General features: G+C 38.7%; 1 non-coding gene across 1 annotated transcript; it reads left to right on the top strand.

The window, feature by feature from the left end:
- Positions 1–14,990: 14,990 nt before the first annotated feature.
- LOC120105674 lies at positions 14,991–15,097 on the top strand. Its single transcript, XR_005508014.1, has one exon. It is a non-coding gene; the product is annotated as a small nucleolar RNA R71 (small nucleolar RNA).
- The last annotated feature ends 1,112 nt before the right edge of the window (positions 15,098–16,209 follow it).

The following is a 16,209-nucleotide window of genomic DNA, read 5'->3' as shown; positions in this document are numbered from 1 at the left end:
TTTTTGGCGTCGTTGCCAGAAATTGTTAGCATAGTTGTTTTTCTTTTCATAAAAAAAAACTTTCAAAAAAATATATATATTTAAAATTAAATAAAAATATTTTCTATTTTTGTTATTTCTCTTATCTCTTTTCTCTCCTTTACTAATTTTTGATTTTTATTTGATCAGGAATCGAAGAAAAAATTTAGGACGATCAAAAGGGAACCACTGGAAAAAGAATGCTATAGAGGTTTGCTCTAAAATAAAAAATTGCTGGAAAAATTCCCTTTGGTAACATCTTAACCTTTCTTATTTAAATTTTCTTGTGTGGTGATTGTTTGATTTTAAATTCAGCAAAAGTATGAATGCATGCTTGATACACATACACCAATTAATCTGCACATAGTAAGGGCAATCACCCCAACAAGATAAGAACTGGATTTCATCACCAGATTCTTGCCCAAATTAGGTGAATCAATTCTCACATAGCTATCAACATTAATTAAAATCAATTAGACATTGGCCTCTAGGGACATTCGAGCTCAATAGGACGAAGATCACCGAAAGTTGCACCAATTTCGCTCTGTGGCTCAGTTGATGTCTAGGCAAGCTTTGTCCCAAGGAAGACAGTTCATCTGTTCGAGGCAAGTGGTTTTTAAGTGGGACCTTTGCAATGCATCGTGACCCCCCACTTACCTGGGAGCTTACCTGGTCAACTCAGTTCATTAGACCGGATTGGAGGCTTAGGTGCCCTCTTCAAACCAGTTAGGAGCTGTCTAGTGATTTTAGGGTGAACTTAAGGAATTGATGTGTTTTTCTTTTTAGTGCATGCTTGACTGTATTTGACTAATCAGAGGAGTCTTAGTGTATGCTAGGGTGTCGTTCCAAATCTCCCGAATTAATACCTTTTGACCCTAAAATAGAGCGTTCTATTAGGACCCTTCGAGCCGAAATCCGGACCTATAGAATCATAGGATCCACACCACTTGTCGAGATGGCTGAAGAGCAACCCAAACTGTTAAAGGAGTACTTCACTCCTTCCATTTATACTTCTCCATCTTGTATCCGACTACCTGATACCACTGCTGCTATGCAATTTGAAATTAAGTCTAGTGTCATCCAAATGCTTCCCTCTTTTTATGGACTCAATAATGAAGACCCATACAAACATTTAGATGAGTTCCTTGAGATCTGCACTACTGTCAAAATTCAGAACTTCACTGATGATGCTCTGAAACTTAGGCTGTTTCCTTTTTCCCTTAAGGATAGAGCTAAATAATGGCTCCACTCATTAGAAGCCAATTCAATTCTTTCATGGGCTCAAATGCAACATGAATTTCTAAAGAAATATTTTTCCATAGGAAGAACAAACCAATTTAGGCGTGCTATCACGAGCTTCTCCCAATCTGACGGGGAAGAATTTCATGAAACTTGAGAAAAATTTAGAGACTTACTCCGAAAATGCCCGCATCATCAAATACCCAAATGGCAATTAGTGCAATGCTTTTATGACGGACTATCCGAACGAAATCGTCAAATGGTTGATGCTTCTTGTGGGGAAACTTTCATGCTTAAGAGTGAGCATGAGGCATGGCAGATGTTTGAAAAACCTTAATGAAAATTCTCTTCACCATGCCTCCTCCGCTCGTCAAGCACCCCCGAGTTCTCAAAGAAAAGGGACCATATATGAAGTTAGCCAGTCCATAGGTCTATCTGACAAAGTAGATGCACTGTCCCGCAAATTGGACCAGCTAATGTCTAGAGAACAGCTTCCAAACTTTCACCAAGCACAAGTATGTACTCTCTGTTCTAGTCCATCTCACACTGTCTTTGAGTGTCCTTCGGCAGCACAATTCTCCGAATTTGTGCAAGAACAAGTAAATGCTGCCCAAATACAATCCCGACCGGGTAATGACCCATTTTCCAATACTTATAACCCGGGGTGGCGCAACCATCCAAACTTCTCCTGGAAGCAGCAGACTCCCAATACTTCCCAACCTTATTCCCAAAACTTCCAACCATTTCAGAATGTGCATCCCTACCGTCCCTCGACTCAATTTCAACATGTCCCTCCTTCAGCACCCCAAAAAAACACAGCTTTTGAGGAAAAAGTGTTGAACTCCCTTCAAGGTTTGGAAACCATTACACAATTGGTGCACTCTCACACGCAATCTATCGCCAAGCTAGAATCCCAAATGGGGCAACTAGCTAATGCACTGAATAAAAGAGAGGAAGGCAAGCTTCCAAGCCAACCAGTGAGTAACCCGAGAGGGCAATACATGGCTCAAGAGACTCAACCGAATGATGTTCACCATGAACAAGCCAATGCCATGACCACCTTAAGAAGCGGACGCATAGTAGATAATAAGGTTGGAGAAAAAGAACATAAAGAAAATGAAGATAAGAATATGACTGTGCCTAAAGAGAACGCAAACTCGTCTGTGTCGCCATCTAGTCCAGTATCGACCACACCGTTTACACTGAAGGCTCCTTTCCCCCAGTGTCTGAATACACCTTCTGCCTTTGCCAAGAAAGGAACTTCGTTGGAAGAAATAATGGAGGTATTCAAATAAGTCAAAATCAACCTCCCTCTCCTTGATGCTATAAAACAAGTTCCATCTTATGCCAAATTTCTTAAAGACCTTTATACACAGAAACGAAAATCTAGGACACATGTGCCTAAAAAGATCTTCCTGACTGAACAAGTGAGCTCCATCCTTCAGCACAAAACCCCTCCTAAGTTCAAAGATCCTGGAGCCCCTACCATCTCTTGTGTGGTGGGAGACAATCCTATTGATCGAGCATTATTAGATCTAGGGGCGAGTGTTAACCTCCTTCCTTATTCAGTCTATGAAAAGTTCGGATTAGGTGAATTGAAGCCTACCTCGGTGTCCCTACAGTTGGCTGATCGATCTGTTAAAATACCACGAGGAACAATTGAAGATGTCCTAGTCAAGGTCGACAAATTTTATTTTCCAGTCGATTTCATCGTTCTTGATATGGAACCTGTGCCCAATCTCAAGAAACAGATCCCCATGATTCTTGGTCGCCCTTTCTAGCTACAGCCAATGCATGTATTAACTGTAGAACGGGGGTGATGGATATATCCTTTGGGAACATGAAAGTCAAACTGAATGTATTCCACGCCTCCGATCAACCCGCAAGGGAAGATGAGTATTTTCTAGTAGACAAATTGGACGATCTTGTAGAAGAAGCCCTTCCCTATATTCTGGCAGATGACCCTTTGGAAGCATGTCTAGCCCATTTTGACATTGATAATCTTGATTTAAACAATGCCATAAAAGAAGTCAATGTCCTACTTGACAATCCGTCTCTCACAAATTCTCATCCTTGGCATGTCCGATATGAACCTCTTCCTACTCTTTCTAGTACACTACAGTGCCCCTCCATCGAGTCCCCTCCCAAACTTGAGTTAAAACCACTTCCGGTAACCCTTAAGTATGCTTTTCTAGGACCCGAAGATACCCTACCTGTAATCATCGCAGCTGACCTATCTGACAAACAGGAGAGTCAACTTTTGAGTGTACTCGGAGAACACAAACATGCAATTGGATGGTCTGTAACTGATCTAGAGGGGATTGACCCATCTATTTGCATGCATCGCATTCACCTAGAAGAAAATGCAAAACCAACCCGTGAAATGCAAAGGAGACTTAACCCTAACATGAAAGAGGTGGTCAAGAAAGAAGTAGTAAAGTTGCTAGATGCTGGAATCATTTATCCTATCTCTGATAGCAACTGGGTGAGTCCGACTCAAGTAGTACCAAAGAAGTCGGGCATTACTGTGGTTGAAAATGCAGAAGGAGAATTAATGCTTACACGCACGACCACTAGCTGGCGTGTTTGCATCGACTATAGAAAGCTTAACTCCATGACTAGGAAGGATCATTTTTCTTTGCCATTTATTGACCAAATATTGGAAAGATTAGCCGGTCAGGGTTTCTACTGTTTCTTAGATGGTTATTCTGGATATAACCAAGTGGCCGTGTATCCTGATGATCAGAGAAAACCACTTTCACATGTCCATTCGGAACATTTGCATATAGAAGAATGCCATTTGGACTATGCAATGCACCTGCGACATTTCAACGATGCATGATGGCAATTTTTTCCGACATGGTAGAAAAATTTCTGGAAGTATTCATGGATGATTTTTCAGTTTTTGGCCCCTCATTCGATGATTGTCTCAGTAATTTAGCCCTGGTTCTGAAAAGATGTAAGGAAACCAATCTAGTGCTAAGTTGGGAAAAGAGCCATTTTATGGTTCAAGAGGGAATAGTTTTGGGACACATTGTGTCCAAAAGAGGGATTGAAGTAGATAAAGCTAAAGTTGATCTTATTTCTAATCTTCCTCCACCCAAATCTGTGAAACAAATTCGTTCTTTTCTTGGCCATGCTGGATTTTACCATCGCTTCATTAAAGACTTTAGCAAAATCTCGAGGCCCTTGTGCAATCTCCTTGCCAAGGATACACCCTTTGTTTTTGATGAAGCATGTAAAGAGGCCTTTGAAAAACTCCGATCTAAGTTGTCTACAGCACCCATCATACAACCTCCCAATTGGACCCTTCCATTCGAACTTATGTGTGATGCTTCTGACTATGCCATTGGGGCAGTTTTAGGACAACGAGTAGAAAAGCTACCTCACGTCATCTACTACGCTAATAAAACACTCTCAGATGCACAATTGAATTATACCACTACTGAGAAAGAATTACTAGCTGTAGTATTTGCCCTGGATAAGTTTCGGTCCTATCTCTTAGGGTCCAAAGTTATTGTGTTCACTGATCATTATGCTCTCCGGTACCTCCTTTCAAAGAAAGACACCAAGCCTCGCCTAATTCGATGGATCCTATTGTTACAGGAATTCAATCTAGAAATTCGTGATAAGAAAGGCATCACAAACGTTGTAGCAGACCATTTGTCTAGGATCGTTCTCGAACCTCCTCATAACATTTCACCACTTCATGACTCCTTTCCCGATGAACAATTGTTTGAGGTACAACAAATGAAAACACCTTGGTTCGCTAACATAGTGAACTATCTTGCCATAGGACAAATTCCCGATCACTGGTCCAAGCAGGACAAGGATCGATTCTTTTCGCAAGTTAAGTTCTACTTTTGGGATGATCCTGATCTATTTAAGTACTGCCCAGATCAAGTAATCCGTCGATGTGTGCCGGAATGTGAATTTCAGAGTATTCTTAATTTTTGTCATACCCAAGCCTGCGGAGGACATTTTGGTGGTAGAAAAACTGCAGCTAAAGTCTTACAGAGTGGATTTTATTGGCCTTCCTTGTTTAAGGATGCTCGCAAATTTTGCCAAACTTGTGAGCGATGCCAGCGAATGGGTACAATCACCCGTAGAGATATGATGCCACTTAACCCCATTTTAATTATAGAAATTTTTGATGTATGGGGTATTGACTTCATGGGCCCTTTTCCGCGTTCTTTTGGTTTTGAGTACATTCTTGTCGGGGTTGACTATGTTTCAAAGTGGGTAGAAGCAGTTGCCACTAGGAGTAACGATCACAAGGTTGTGGTTAAGTTCTTACAAACAAACATATTTAGTCGCTTTGGCGTACCCCGAGCTATCATTAGTGATGGGGGATCACATTTCTGCAACCGATCTTTTGAAGCTTTGATTCGAAAATATTCAATCACCCACAAAGTTGCCACCCCGTACCATCTCCAAACAAGCGGACAAGTTGAAGTTTCTAATAGGAAGATAAAACACATCTTAGAGAAAACAATACGCCCTGATAGGAAGGATTGGTCTCAAAGATTAAATGATTCTCTCTGGGCTTATCGTACTGCCTATAAGACTCCTATTGGCATGTCCTCCTTATCGACTGATTTTTGGAAAAGCTTGCCACTTACCCGTAGAACTCGAGCATAGAGCTTTTTGGGCCATTAAAAAGTTTAACTTTGATATGGTTGCAGCTGGTTCTAACCGGAAACTTCAACTTAATGAGCTTGAAGAGTTACGCAATGAAGCGTATGAAAATGCCAAAATATACAAGGCAAGGACTAAGGCTTTTCATGACAAATACATTAACCGCAAGTCTTTCGAGCCTAATCAAAAGGTTTGGTTATTCAATTCTAAATTGCGTCTCTTTCCTGGTAAACTTCGCTCTAGGTGGATGGTCCCTTCTTAGTTAAGAAAGTTTTTTCTCATGGGACAGTAGAAATTCAAAACCTCAGTGATGGTCGTATCCTAAACGTCAATGGTCAAAGATTGAAACCTTATATAGAATGTGTTGCAGATGGACAGTTGATTGAATCCCTTGATTTAATGGATCCTATTTATCGGGATGAATAAGGATGTACTGTGTCTGGCTGAAGACATTAACTTAGCGCTTGTTGGGAGGCAACCCAATTTCCATAGATTATTTTTGCACATTTTCTTGTCATATTTTTTCAGGAGTCCTCATATTACTGATGCAACTAAGGTACAATGTTTCTATCCTCCATATGCATCATATTTTCGTCCAAAATAAAAAAAATATAAATAAAAATAATAATATAATATTCAAAAAAATTCATCAAAAAAAAAATATTGAGGACAATGTCTGATCTAGGTCGGGGGGTATAAGATTCGAATTTTTGAATTTTTGAAGAAATTTTTTGCATTTTTAATAAGTTTTTCGAATTTTTGATTAAAAAAATAAAATTAAAAAAAAAAACTACTTTCTATGCCTTAGTGCTGACATGATAAACACACAAAGTATATAAAATCTAATAAGCCCAATGACTAGTCAGGAGTAAGTCAATTTGAGTTCTTTTTAAAAGTTCTTTTAGCGAGTTGTAAGATAATTTTTACTTTGGAATATCACAACACACATGGCCTGCACTCTAAGGGTTAGGTTCAACATTATGTTGTTAAAGTCTGGTAGCAACCTTGAGTCCTAATGAATCATACCTATCTAATTCACTATTAAAAAAAAAAGTGAATTTAGTCAGGTACACCGAAAAGGGCTACCTATTGTCAAAGGTCAGCGGGCTTGTGATGATGAACTGCTACGATTTTAATCTTGCTCTTTTTAAAAGAGAAATTAAAAGTAGGATACCCCAAGTATAGGGTGTAGCAAAGTAATATTCTCGGTAAGTCCGAGATCGAATCCACAGGGATTTGACAGTGAACAAAAACTAAAGGCTAAATAATATTCAGATTGACAAAAATATAACTAAGGCATCAGGATTCAGTCTAGCACTTCATCATGCTTTTCTTAAAATCATCATAATAAACTAGATTTAGTTTTATGGGCAGCTTTACAGTAATTCTATTTTAAACTACAGGGATCTCTAAGCATCTGTTATACCCGAGGGAAATAACAAATCAAAAAAATATATAAGTTTGAAATAATTTCTATAGATTTACTGCACCATAAATCAAATCAAAAATATTAAAAACCCATTGATGATTAATTGAAATACATGAATAAAATGCTAGGCTTTTTCTTAGCCTTAGCTAAAAGATATTTAGCTACTCATATGAGATGGAAGCAATTTTATAAAAAAAATTAGCAACGAATAAGTTAAAATAAACATAAATCTCTTTTTCCTTTTTATTCAGAAACAGAGCACTCGGTTTCTTGCTTCTTCCCTTTCTTCCACCGGATGACCTCTCCTCCTCCCAAGCCCGACTGCTTCCTCCCCTCCGTGGCTTCTTCTCCTCCACCGGAATGGCCTCCCTGGATCTTCCGTCGCACGCTGGCCTCCTCTTCTTCTGACGGATCCTTTGGTCTCCACCGGAATGGAAGACCCTCGATCCCTTGCCCGGCTGGGAAAATCGGAAGAAGAGGTGCAGATGTGCTTCGGTGCTTCCCTCCTGCCTCCTCCGGCTTGTTCCGTGGATCAACCCCCTTGCTCCGTGTCCTCCTCTTGCCTCCACCGGATTGTTCAGACTTGGATGGATCCGGCCGGCTGGTAAGATCCTCTCTTTTCTTCCCCCTCCCGTCCTTCCCTCCTGGTTCCTCCGGCTTTTATAGCATGTTGAAGGCGCGGCCGCTGAGACGCGTGGAGGTTTGGGGATGATCCGGTTGCTTGAGATGCGGGATGAAGTCGAATCGCTTAGACTCTTCGGCTGGGAACGTTGCAAAATTTTGAGAACGGATGAGACACGGGGTGGAGATAAATGTTGGGAAGCTCCACGGTTGCTTGGAATGATCCGGTTGGAAGACAAGAAGCCATGCGGAAGGCGAATGGATGGGTAGTTGCTGAGGCGGGTTGTAGACGTTGATGCCACAACGCTTGAGATGCTACGGACAGTTGGGATGCCAAGGACAGTTGGATGGAATTTGTTCGCTGGGAAGAGAGTGGCTGGGACGAGTTTGAAGATGGCTGTTGGCTCTTGGGATGTTTTGCTTTGAGTCAAAAGAGCTTGGGAAGTTGAGATGCCTGCTCGGCTGGATGCAGTGATATGGAATGCATGTGGATGACGGGCGACGTAAGGCTCAGATGAGACGCTAGGGATTTGTTGAGCTTGGAACGCCAAGCATTGGGCTCAAACCAGCGTTATTGAATCTCTTGAATTACTTGCACTCAAACACAAATAAAATATTAATTAATTAATTTTATTAATAAAGATTAGCTCTAATATTAATTATGATGGTATGAAAATTTCACTTTTGTACTCTCATCACACCCCCCAACTAGCTTATTGCTAGTCTCTAGCAATTTAGTGTGAAAATGATAAAATGAGGGTGCAAAAGTATTGTTTATTTTATTAATATATATCAATATGCATGAATTAAAATAAATACTCACTTTCGTAGAGCATTACGATTGCACTTAGCATGTGCAACAAGCCGTTAAACCCCTAGGTTACCCTAGTGGACGAGTGTTGTCTCGTGAGGGTTTGCAGTGATGTTACCCACAAACATTGTTTTTAAGTTAGAAGATACTTTAAAACATAGCAACCCTTAAGGCAAATATAAATGTGACGTCTCAGAATACCTATACCTCCACCACAATTGGGTACCCCTTGAGTTCTAGGTGCACTACTCAAATTCACAAGTGTTAACTACCATTTGTTAGCTTCCGACCCACTAAATTTTCCGAATATCACATGTTATTTGTCCAGAATGGTTCGCATATAAAAATGAAGCTATCAATCCCAACTAGACATCCCAGGTACACAGAGTTCTAAAATAATGGAGTCAAATCAGTCATCCACATGTCACTTGGTTTTAGTTTAACTAACCCACTCTCTTTTTCTTTTTCTTTTTTTTCTTTTTTTTTTTATTTTTACAGTGATTACAACAGTCTAACTCCATTAGGCTGTAGTAAGGTCCATGTAACGAGCTTTGGGTCAATGACTCTCGATCCAGTTGGCTCAAGGCATTAGGTGAAACACCCCTCGGACTTAATTACTCGAACCAGACTACGCCACGAGGCCAGACTAATCACTTATTTCAGTTATTTTCACCTTTTTACGCGAACACTCGCTGCTTTGTAGGCAAGAGGCCCGGTTACTTAGTGAAGACAAACTGTATTATTTCTCTCTCTCTTTTCTTCTTTTTTTTTTTCTTTTTTTTATGTAACGTGACTGTATTGTGACTATAGGTCAACCAAGGTCAGAACATAAGGCGCCCAGGTGATCTAGCCGGGAATTTCAAACTCTATCTTTATGTGAAAACCAAATCATGAACTTTAGGACAAGGACACTCGTACTTCTTTTGCGAATAAGGTCAACAAACAAATAGGTAACACAAGTGAACTCCTGAGGCTTTCCTATTGTCATTGAATACTTATGTGGGGATCTAGTAATAGGTCTCTGATAAGTCATAATGCGCTCCTTGCCTTAATAGCTACACATATTTAATTCTTTGAAAAAAAATTAAAGTGGTAATTAAATGAAACAAAATATATGTTTGTTATTATTATTACTATTATTATTATTATATATATATATTATTATTATTATTATTATTATTATTATTTTTGAAAGATTTTTTTTTTTTTGAAAGATATGACAATTGGTATGATATATAGAAAAAATACAGTAATCTCTCCCCCCCAACTTAATTTCAACATTGTCCCCAATATTTCAACATGAATGCATGAAATATGATTGTATGAAGGATAATAAGGCTGAAGGTTAGAATTTACCTGATAGAATGACCGCACACTGTTGTTGCTCACCAATTGTCATATCAATAGAAAATGAAAGAAAGAAAAATTATGTACAAACAGAGGATCTCTAGCAGATATAGAGATCAATCCTGATAAACAGGATCTCCCAGATTGGTTGATTCAACCTCTGGGGTAAAGTTGTCCAAAAATAACTTCAAACGTTGGCCATTTACTTTAAAAATATTACCGGTGTTTGGATTCTCTATCTCAACGGTTCCATACGGATAAACAGTTTTAACTATAAAAGGGCCGGTCCACCTAGATCTCAATTTTTCTGGAAATAAATGAAGTCTTGAATTATACAATAGAACTTTCTGGGAAGGCTCAAATGTTTTCCTTATAATATTTCTATCATGAAAGACTTTCATTTTGTTCTTATAAATTCGAGCATTCTCATATGCTTCATTCCTGATTTTCTCTAGTTCATTAAGTTGAAGTTTGCATAGTGAACTAGCCTTATCCATATCAAAATTAAATCTCTTAATAGCCCAGTATGCCCTATGCTCCAATTCCACAGGCAAGTGACACGGTTTACCAAAAATAAGACGGTACGAAGACATTCCAATTGGACTTTTAAAAGCAGTACGATAAGCCCAAAGTGCATCAGTTAAACGCAAAGACCAGTCTTTGCGATTTGGGTTAACCGTTTTTTTCAGAATATTCTTAATTGATCGATTGGATACTTCAACTTGTCCACTTGTCTGTGGATGATAAGGGGTGGCGATTTTATGGGTGATTCCATATTTTCGCATTAAAGCCGCAAAAGGCTTATTACAGAAGTGTGAACCCCCATCACTGATGATGGCTCGAGGCGTTCCAAATCTAGAAAGAATGTTTTCTTTTAAAAATTTTAAAACAGTTTTATGGTCATTATGCTTGCAAGGAATTGCCTCAATCCATTTGGAGACATAATCTACAGCTACTAAGATGTATAAATTTCCGAATGAAGGAGAAAATGGACCCATAAAATCTATTCCCCAACAATCAAATATTTCGATAATTAAAATTGGGTTGAGGGGCATCATATTCCTACGAGTTATCCCACCTAACTTTTGACAACGCTCGCAAGCTTTGCAAAAGTTATGGGAATCTTTAAACAAGGTGGGCCAATAGAAACCGCACTGTAAAATTTTTGCAGCCGTTTTCTTAGCAGAGAAATGACCACCGCAAGCTTCAGAATGACAAAAGGAAATGACACTAATAAATTCGTCATTAGGTACACATCTCCTAATAATTTGGTCTGGGCAGTATTTGAAAAGATAAGGATCATCCCAGAAAAAAATTTTTATTTCAGTCAAAAATTTTCTTTTGTCTTGTTTATTCCAATGACTTGGTAGTTCACCTGTGACTAAAAAATTTGCAATGTTTGCAAACCAAGGTGAAGATGTGATCTCAAACAGTTGCTCATCAGGGAAAGTGTCTTTTATGGGTGAATTGTCTAAGGAATCTGAAAGAGTCAGACGGGACAAGTGATCAGCTACTACATTTTCTACCCTCTTTTTATCTCTTATTTCTAGAAAAAAATTTTGGAGCAGAAGGATCCACCTAAGCAAACGCGCCTTAGCATCCTTTTTTGAAAGAAGGTACTTAAGGGCAGCATGGTCAGTGTAGATAATGATTTTGGATCCAATCAAGTAAGACCTAAATTTGTCTAGTGCAAATACTACGGCAAGTAGTTCCTTTTCCGTAGTGGTGTAATTCTTTTGTGCACTATTTAAAGTCTTACTTGCATAGTAGATAACATAAGGCTTTCTTTCTTTTCTTTGCCCTAGAACTACCCCAACTGCATATTCACTAGCATCACACATAATTTCAAAAGGAAGCGACCAGTCAGGTGGTTGCATGATGGGAGCAGAGGTCAGCAAGCTTTTAAGTTTATCAAAAGCTTTTTGACATTCTTCAGACCACACAAATATGGTTTTCTTTTGAAGGAGATTACATAAGGGTTTAGATATTGAGCTAAAATCTTTAATGAATCTCCTATAAAATCCTGCATGACCCAAAAATGAGCGTATATCTTTGATAGTTTTTGGGTTGGGTAAGTTAGCAATTAAGTCAATTTTAGCCTTGTCTACTTCAATTCCTTCAGATGAAATGACATGCCCGAGAACAATTCCCCTAGTTACCATGAAATGGCACTTTTTTCAGTTTAAGATTAGATTCTTCTCCTCACACCGAATTAAGACTAGTCTTAAATGGTCCACACAGTTTTCAAAAGAGGAGCCAAAAACCGAAAAATCATCCATGAAAACTTCCAAAAAGCGCTCAACCATGTCGGAGAAAATACTGAGCATGCATCTTTGGAAGGTTGCAGGAGCATTACATAATCCAAAAGGCATTCTCTTGTAAGCAAATGTGCCAAAAGGACATGTAAAAGTGGTCTTTTCCTGATCTTCAGGATCAATTGCAATTTGGTTGTAACCTGAATAGCCATCTAGGAAGCAATAATATTTATGACCTGCTAACCTTTCTAAAATTTGATCAATAAAAGGTAGAGGAAAATGATCCTTCCTAGTGACAGAATTAAGTTTCCTATAGTCAATGCATACACGCCAACTAGTGGGGACCCTAGTTGGAACTAATTCATTGTTGGCATTTTTGACTATAGTAACACCAGATTTTTTCGGGACCACCTGGGTTGGACTTACCCATTTACTATCTGAAATTGGGTAGATCATACCCGCATCCAGAAGTTTCAGAACTTCTGCCCTAACCACATCCTTCATGTTTGGGTTTAATCGACGTTGAGGTTGACGAGAAGGTTTGGCATCAGCTTCTAGGTGGATTCTATGAGTGCAAATTGAGGGACTAATTCCCTTGATATCAGCAATTATCCACCCTATTGCTCCTTTATGCTCTTTGAGAATTTCTAATAATTTTAGTTCTTGACTTTGTTCGAGTTGGGATGATATGATCACAGGAAAAGTCTCTTCTTGACCAAGGTATGCGTACTTGAGCTCAGATGGCAAAGGCTTTAGCTCAAGTTTAGGTGCTTGAACACTAGATGGTAGAGGACTATTGTTGCGTGTGGGCAATTCTTCGAAACGAGATTTCCATCTATCTGTATCCAACAAAGGAGCTGAATCTAATATAGCACTGATTTCTCTAAAGTTTTGGTTGATATTTGTATTTCCGAAATGAGTTAGGCATGTTTCTAAAGGATCAGAAGAAAGAGATGGGACAAGAGCATCTTCTACAATAGAGTCGATCAGATTAACTCCATAAATTTCATCATTTTCGTTATCATTATCGGGTTGTTTACAAATGTTAAATATATTAAAATCTATAGTCATATTTCTGAATGACATTTTCATTATTCCATTTCGACAGTTGATCAAAGCATTGGAAGTAGCTAGAAATGGGCGGCCTAGAATGACAGGTATTGGAGTGGTACAATTCATGACAGGTATTGGAGTGGTACAATTCATGACAGGCTGGGTATCTAATACTATGAAGTCGACTGGAAAATAGAATTTATCAATTTGGACAAGTACATCCTCGACTATTCCTCTTGGTATCTTTATAGATCGATCGGCAAGTTGGAGAGTAACCTTGGTGGGTTTTAATTCACCAAGTCCTAACTGTTCATAAACTGAATAGGGCAATAAGTTAACACTAGCACCTAAATCCAGAAGGGCTCGTTGTATCCTGAAGTTTCCTATGATGCAAGATATGGTAGGACAACCAGGATCTTTATATTTAGGTGGGGTGTTGTGTTTGAGAATAGCACTCACCTGTTCAGTTAGAAAAGCTTTCTTTTGTACGTAAAGCTTTCGCTTTATGGTACAAAGATCTTTTAAAAATTTTGCATAAGATGGAATCTGCTTAATGGCATCTAATAGAGGAATGTTAATCTTAACTTGTTTAAAGATATCCAAAATTTCTTGATCAGGTACTCCTTTTTTAGCTGCAAGCAAGCGCTGAGGGAATGGAGCAACTATTTTATGATGAGGTATTGGATCATCTTGTTCAGTATTATTTTCATCCCTTTTCTCAATGGATTTTTCAGGTCTGTCATCCTTCGTTGGAATTTCTTTGTTAATTAATATTCCGCTACGGAGGGTCATAACAGACTTAACTTGTTCAAATTTAGGTTGGGATGAACTTGCTTCATGGACTTCATGTTGACCCTTTGGGTTAGATTGAGGTTGGGCTGGAAATGTCCCTTTTTCCCTAACATTGAGTTGAGCCTCAATTCTACCTACAGAATTTTTAAGTTCTTGAAGTGACTGCATGGTATTCTGATTTATCTGGGTCTGCCCTTGCATGAATGCCTGCAAAGTATCCTCAAGAGATCTCTTATGGGGTGGCACATAGGGTATGGAATTCCCTTGAGATTCATTGGCAGTGGGTCCATGTCTCCAACTAAAGTTAGGATGGTTTCGCCAGTTAGGATTATATGTTTCAGGAAATGGTCTCTTATAAGCATTTGTAAAATTCGCTTGATCATGCAACACTTCTTGGAAGGTGGGGATTGTAGGACAATCCTTGGTTAAGTGTGCATTACTCTCACAGATTTCACATATACTTTCATCTATAGTAGGTGCCTTTCCCGTATTGGCTCTGCTTAATTCAATGGCTTCAACCTTCCTAGTTAGATTAGCAATCTTTAAATTTACATCATTTTCTTCTTTAACATGATACATTCCTCCTTTAGTATTAGTCGATTTTTGAGGTTTCTCGTTCTTATCTATTGTATCCCAGGCCTGTGCATTTTCTGCCAACAGATCAAAATAGTCCCAGGCTTCCTCTGGTTCCTTATTCATAAATTCACCATTACACATTATTTCCACAAATTGTCTCATATTGGAGGTCAAACCATCATAAAAGAAACTGATGATTCTCCAAATTTCGTATCCATGATGTGGGCAAGCAAGGAGAAGGTCCTTAAATCTTTCCCAACACTGAAAAAATGTTTCTCCATCTTTTTGTGCAAAGTTCATGATATTTCTTCTAAGTGTGTTTGTTTTATGTGTTGGAAAGAATTTCTTTAAAAATTCTCTTGTCATTTCTTGCCAGGTGGCTATGGTCCTAGGCCTTAAGGAGTGTAACCATGACTTAGCTTTTTCCTTTAAAGAAAAGGGAAATAACTTAAGCTTCACTACCTCTTCATTGATATTATTAAATTGAAGTGTTGAACACACTTCATCAAATTCTTTTAGGTGTAAATAGGGACTTTCTGAGTCAAGTCCATGAAACTTTGGGAGTAATTGGATTATTCCTGGTTTCATGTCAAAAGCTCCCGCAGCAATAGGAATAACCATACAGGATGGGGTACTGGTCCTAGTGGGTTGTAGATAATCACGAAGCGTTCTAATAGGTAAGTCATCTTGAAATTCATTGTCTCCCTGATTACTACCATTATCTTCCATTTGATTATTTGAACTTTTATCCCTAGATTCAACTCGGAATAATTTTTTCGTTTTATCCCTTTGCCACAACCGCATATACTGACCAATTAACCAGTCGACCTTTTTTTTTAAATTATTATTATTATTATTTATTTATTTATTTATTTTGTATATATATATATATTTTTTAGAGTTTTGGATGAGTATGAATATTACCTAAAGCTATGAATATTGACACCCTGCTACTAAAATTATTGACAATCAAACAGTATCAAAGCATAGCACCCTTATTTCTAATGTTTTCCTAAAAATTTCTAGACAGCTCCTAACTGGTTTGAAGAGTACACTTAAGCCTCCAATCCGGTCTAATAACCTAGTCGACCAGGTAAGCTCCCAGGTAAGTGGAGGGGTCACGATGCGTATAGCAAAGGTCCCACTTAAAACCCACTTTCCTCGAACAGAAACTGTCTCCCTTCAATCACTTAGAGGGACAAAGCTTGCCGAGACATCGACCGGGGTCCTAGAGCGAAATTGGTGCAACTTTCAGTGGTCTTCGTCCTATTGAGCTCGATTATCCTTAGGGGCCAACGTCTAGTTGATTTTAATTAGGCTTAGGATATTTATGCACTGGGATGATTTTTGGGCTAAGGACGAGTAATGAAATCCCGACCTTATCTTTTTAATGGGTTTAGCCCTTAGATTATTTTATGCAAATGCTTTAT

The sequence above is a fragment of the Phoenix dactylifera genome, unplaced genomic scaffold (genome assembly GCF_009389715.1).
Source record: "Phoenix dactylifera cultivar Barhee BC4 unplaced genomic scaffold, palm_55x_up_171113_PBpolish2nd_filt_p 000341F, whole genome shotgun sequence".
In the NCBI taxonomy this organism is placed as follows: domain Eukaryota; kingdom Viridiplantae; phylum Streptophyta; class Magnoliopsida; order Arecales; family Arecaceae; genus Phoenix; species Phoenix dactylifera.
The sequence above is the reverse complement of the archived record's forward strand: the minus strand, read 5'-3'. Positions and strand labels throughout refer to the sequence as shown.